This window comes from Zeus faber (genome assembly GCF_960531495.2).
Source record: "Zeus faber genome assembly, chromosome: 2".
In the NCBI taxonomy this organism is placed as follows: domain Eukaryota; kingdom Metazoa; phylum Chordata; class Actinopteri; order Zeiformes; family Zeidae; genus Zeus; species Zeus faber.
In genome coordinates, this window is record NC_137189.1 from 20,443,388 (window position 1) to 20,449,914 (window position 6,527).

The window sequence follows — 6,527 nt, forward strand, 5'->3', positions numbered from 1 at the left end:
ATTGGATCTGGGTTCCAAGGAAGCTCCGCCCATCCACCACAGACCCCAGCCCCCATAGTGTAAGGATAAGAAATGGTGGAGGGGGGGTCCTAACCCGCCTTCTTTTTTCCATATTTGATGGGGACAATTAGGGAATGCATTTCATAGCTTCTGCCTTCGTCTGACAGAATCATTTATATTCCTTAAACCTCCATATTCTCAAACAGTGCAATTCCCACCGTTCTTCATAGCACAGCTCTTTATTCAAAACTGGTGATGCTTAAAGCAAAAAGTGAACTGTGGACTTCTGGCTCTTCAGTGCAAGTTTATTGAATGCAGATATGCTTCTGTGCAGTTTTTGTAGTAGTTGCTTTGGATGTCAATATTCTGTCTGGAAGCTATGGCTTCACTAAAATAAATGTTTCCCTCATGTAAACTAGTGACCCAAATGTATAACGGTTGGGACACGGGTTTGTCCCAACAATCATAGAAAATCTGTATCCATTCATTGCTCTAAAAAGACTTATGTTGCCCTGATGGCCTACTCATCTTGCTCACCCATCATTTGATCAAAAAATATTTATATTTGCAGAGGGTGGATTGGGTTGAAATACAGTTCCACCTGCCTGTCCGCTAAGTAGTTTCCTTTTGAAAGTGTGCGTGGCCAATCCAGGGTGTTAGCGTAGAAGAGAACAACACATTTTCCTGTGTGCTAATACCTACCGTAGGGATATAAAGAGTTCACTGTTCTGAGCAAGGCATCTCTTTCTGCGCCGTGGCCCATAAGGTCTCCGTGGAATGTCAGCAATTAGCTCGGTAATCACCAGCTTTAGAAAATCTGCAGGAAAACAGACTTTATCGTTTGTGTGAAAGTCTCCGGTCCCCATGGAAAAAAGGGAAAAGCGCTTGCTTCCGTTTTTGGAGGCAAAGACCAAAAGTCCGTTGGTTTGGTGGACTCTTGGAAGAGATTAAGACCAACATCAACTCTTGCATTGTTTGTATGTACATGGGCACAGATAAGAAAGTGTACTGTTGTACACAACATATAACATGACAATGTTACTTCTATATGTTTGTAACTAAGCCTACCTACCCTGCTTCCTTCATTCCTTCCATCCTTGCTGCCTCCCTAACCTGTTTCCTTCCTTCCCTCTGGGGGAAGAGAGCTGACTACCTACCCTGCTTCCTTCCTTCCTGTCCTCCTTCATGGCTTCTTTCCTTCCTTCCGTCCTTCATTGCCGTCACTGCCTCCTACGTAGGTCGTCCGCTGCTCCGGGGTAGGGCATGCGTCGCCAGCTGGGCTTCACCCGAGAGGAGGGGAACGAGCTGCCACGCCCTGCTCGCGGTCCGACCAGCCAGCCGCCTCCCCCGTCGTCTTTAGTAGCGGGGGGATGGGGGGGATGGGGGTGCCCGGCATTTGGCGTCTGTTCGGTGCGCTCCCAAAGGAGGACCTGGATGGCCTGCTGGCTCTCCCGGAACGGTTCCTGGTCCCACTCGCAGGCCGCCACCATCTGTTCCAGGGGGGAAAGCGTCACTTGTGAATGGATTTTGTGGCCCAGGGCCAGGGAATGAGCGAGGGGAGGCAGGCGAAGGCAAAACCGCAGTGGTTGGTGTGTATTTATTACAGTTTTAGACAAAAAGGTGGCTCGTGGGCCAAAGGGAAAATCATATGCTTGCTGGCATAAAGGGTCTGGAACATCAAACCTATGCCGGCTGCTGCCGTATCTTGTCCGGTCTGCTGTGTTTAGCGCCCGTGTTACTGGGTTTGATCTGTCCCGAAAACACGCACCTTCCTCACTGCGGGGAAAAAACCCCAACTTAAATTACTTCCTGGTCCAGGATCGGACGAATCTACGGAGCCCCTCTGTTGAGTTGCCCGATCCCCAGCAGCTGGCCCAGGATGGGAGCCTGCCCCGCCTGTCTTCAATATAAATCACTGTAAAGCAGGAGACTTAAGGATTTCAAGAAAGTGAAAATTGTTAAGTGGGGGTAGGGGACAGTTGTGTATAACTACAAGTACCTGTATAAAGGTACTTGGCTATAGTATCCTCACTACAGGTAAGTATAGACATTCGTGGATTTCAATAGACTGACATTCCACACGTTCTCTGTTATGTTAAGCTGTGCATCCGTGCCATTGTATCATATGAAAGGCCTCGGTTTTATCAAGGGCAGTTCTTCAACTTTCATTCCATTTATGTTGAAGAAAATGGAAATAGAAACATTGACACAGAAGATCATTAACATGACAAAAGAAAGTCCTGTAAAAGGTTGTAAAAACAGTTTAACTCACCAAGTTGGTTTCATACAGGATTGTGTGTTTTGGTTAAAAAAAACCGTTGCCTTTGTCCAGCTGACTAATTTGAGATTGTTTGATGATTTGTAATACATGGTTGTTTTTTTATGTTTTTAGGTGTTCCTCATGGGGTCCTTGTCCCTCCCTTTGTGCTTTCTGCAGATGTTTCTATTGGCCTTTGGAAACAATAAATGTGCATTCCAGTTTCTCAACCAGAGTATTGCCATTATCATTGTCTGTGCACTTTATTTATGCTACCTCCCCTAAGACACACTCTCTCTCACACACACAGCCACAGTCACAAAACAATGAACCAGAACCCGACAACAGTCAGGTTTTCGACAAAAGGGCTAGGACGGTGTCAGTTGAAACCAGGATGGGGCTTCTTCTCATTTCCCAAGGCTTGCAGTCTGAGCAGATAAATAGACAGTCTCAGGTTGAAGTGACTCAGCAAATGGTTGGATTTGCCCACTGACACAAATAAAAGCTTCAATAAACCCTTAGACTGCGGTATGCCGAGGGCGGGCTTCTGGGAAGAGCAGTCTATGTGTATATGTCTGTGTGTCCATTATCGGGGCGACCCATCTCCCCCTCGACGCTGAGTGCTTATCCGAGGTGTACAGTACATCGAGCCGGGCCGGACAGAGAAAGGGCTCCATTCTTCTCGCCCGCTCACTCTCAGCAGAAGTGCGCCAACTACCTGTGGCTCCGGTTTCTGTGGACCCTTTTGTCCCGCGCCACCGATCGAGGACACAAAATGAGGCCTGGAGGCAACCCAACACCGCACCCTCACGTTTTCTCATCGGCCCGTCAACAAGGCTTGAAGAGAGGAAACCTGTTTCCACGGGAGAGAATGAGAGACTTTTTCAAATTAAGTTTCAACAACTAACCCGCCATAAAGCTCATAACTGCTAACCTCCTTGCGTATAAACACATCAGAACGACTGGTGCTGAAGCAAGGGGAACGCAAAAATCAATGGTTTTCTTTTCAAACTATCCATATCAGAGACCCACCCAACAGCTACATCCTCAACAATTTTGTGAGGTGAAACACAGTACAACTGTCTACTTTGGACCTTTAAATAGGTATTTCCTGCTTGTGCTTGAAGCCGTTCCCAGGTGGGGCTGCCCGGTAAAGTAATGCCATTGACCTAGTGATGCGAGTCCCACCCCCACTAAGTACTTGTGCACTGCATGTATCGGCCTGGAGGATAACATAAAACTGCGACGGCAGAGGCTGGTAAGAGGAGCTTTTCACTGCAGGTGAAAGTATGCTGCCAGGAACTACAGATCCACCATTCGATTTATGCGTGCTACCAAATCTGACCTTCTCTATCAAAGGGCTACAGTATCCGTAGGAGCTAATGGGCCGGTAGACAGAAGGATTAATGTTTTTTGTAGGAATGTGTACGTTCACGCATGTGTGCACATCGGTGTGTTTGCTACGTGTTTTCACACAGAAAAAGAACAGACTGAAAAACATTGCGGTCAAAGCTAAGCACAAAAAATTGTTTCCATTTTTCTTTCTGTTTAAAAAACCCTTCATGGCTGTGTGAAAAGACTCTTTCCAAGCCATTTCTGTGTCTTGCATTACGTACCGACTGCAGTTTTTGTGCAGTGCCTATGTTTGTACAACAGAGACATTTAATGGCTCCATGAAAGCATTTCTCAGGCCTGTGGCTGTCCCCTCCTAGATGCCAGCTGACAGATTGGCACCTCATGGTCTACGAGCAGAGCTGCAGGTGCGGAGGTTTTGGGGTGGTATGGTGGTGGGTTCTGCCTTTTAACTCCCTCGCATCATTTGTCAGAAATGCAGACCTACACAAACTAGGTGTTGGTCATGGGTATTGACAAGGTGTGGCATGGCCTGACCTACTGAGCTCACATCGGTTCGCCTGTTAGTCATTTTGGTGAACTTTGTCATGATGCCCGCAGGTGCAGGACACTTGAGGAGGTCTGGTCCTGCCAAAAGTTCTCCATGTGTAGACTACCTTCAGATATATGACCAAGTCCCTTTTATCCAAGTCACAAGTAAGTCTCAAGTCATTTGGTCCAAGTCTCAATTATGTCCCAAGTATTTTTTTCTTGGGCAAGTCAAGTCACAGGTTCTGTCAAGTCAAGTCAAGTTAGTTAAAGTTAAAGCAAGTCAAGTCCCAAGTCAAGTCATTTTTCCCCCCAAGATACTGCAGTCTTACCTGCTTGCCTTACCAGCTCAAACGAAAAACGGTCCTAAACAGTCAGGCCCCCCCCTGACTGTTTTTTGATCCCCCCTAGTTTTCGTCGCTGTTGTTTAAAAATCCTGGAATGGCCCCTGCCAATCATAACAATGCCATGTATGTGTAGTGCAAAGTGTAGTTAGGGATTAACAAGAATTAATAATACATATACATTATACATATTTGCTGATGACAACGCGCCTTTTACATACAACTGCTACTGTCCAGTGCTTTCACAGAGAATTTGACAAAGACATTATTACAACAATGAATCGCTCACCTCTTATATAACACTGACACACAGAACACTTACTACGTCATCAATGGCCGTTTTTATTAACCTGACACACACACACACACACACACACACACACACACACACACACACACACACACACACACACACACACACACACACACACACACACACACACACACACACACACCGTAGAAAGAGTTCAAGGTACGAGCAGCATGTTGGGGAATACGCTGAACTGATCTCAGTGTATGTCTCACATACAGACACGCGGCACAGCGTAGCTTCATAACGAGATTAGACCATTCTTTCAACTTTGACACTTTACAATAAGGGCTGCTTGTTAAGCGATCAACCTCGCTGCCAGTTAGTTGCCAATTTTCCCTGTCGTCAATACATTATTGTGTCAAATACAATAATTTTCAAGCAGGAACAAACATTATTTGAATGTCGGTGAAATGTAAAAAAAGACAACCCAAGGTTGTGTGTTTTGTGGTCATCTGCTACATCACATGCAAGGAGAGGCTGCAGGACAGGTTTAGTGTCTACGCAGAAAGCCATGTATGTCACAGCTATCTGGAGGAGGATGAGTGTGGAGAAGAAGTCTGCCACCCACCCACCGTGGTGCGTGTTCAAACAGCTCATGTCAAGGCTCATTTATAAATTTGGCCTGGAGCGCCCGTGTTTCGGCCAGGTCTTCTGTTTGCTCCACCTGTTTGGTTGTTGTGAGGATGATACCATCAGTGCCTGCATCTGCTATGAACCGTATCATGCTAACTCAGCCATTAGGAAATATGCGCTGGTGAGTCTCCACATCTGGCCCTCTCAGCGAACACGGTGGTTTCGTTGGCAAAGACAGCCTGTGGTTCCATAGAAGGCTTAATATGCAGTTGGGGCATGTTGGCACACATAGGTACCCTATAGGGGCGCTGCATCTTTGCTGCGGTGAGGATGCTTTGTGATTGAAGTCCTCGCTCCAGCTTGCAACGGAGGCTGAGGAGGAATTACAGGCCGCCCCGTAAACAGTGGCTGTAGAGCACTGGTAGCTGGGCGTGCTCCCTTCAGGAAATTAAAAGCCATGGCTACTTCCTCCATTCTACCCAGCCTCTCTCATCTGCTGCCAGAACAGTTAATGAATAGCACACTAATAGTGTCTGGCTTCTTCCTCCCTCTGTTGTTTGCGGACAGCAAACAGTAAAAGTATCGTACAATGAGGTGTTTATTATTACAGCAAAAACCTAATGCCATTAAACCAATAATGTCCATTCAAAACGGGAAATGCAGTCCTTTTGTAATGCCAGAGATAGTGTGGTAAGTGAACTAGTGTGGTAAGTGAACTGCTTTGGCTTTTCTTACTCATACAGTACCTCCATTAGTCACTGGCGATAAACAAGATGTTCTCAAATTGAATTCAGTGACAAGCCTCACTTGAATCGGAGATGGTATCTCTTTAACGTTCTGAATAAGGAAGGGATAGCATCTGAAAGGCCAAAGAAGTGCATGTGCTTGGTATTTCCAGGCTGCAGACTCAAAGCAGGCATTTGGCGTAACTCTCAAAGCCGTAAAGGGGGAACAACAAAGAGTTCCATCTGTAATGGAATCCTGGTCGTACACCCACTGCTGCCAAGTGCGCAGTCCTCTCGGGTTGTTTTGGAACATTCACTTTTTTGCGGTATTCAAATAGTTTCTCTGCCTCACTTGTGTCCAGGAGAAGACGGGAGGAGGTGGGGACACACACACACACACACACACACACACACACACACACACACACACACAC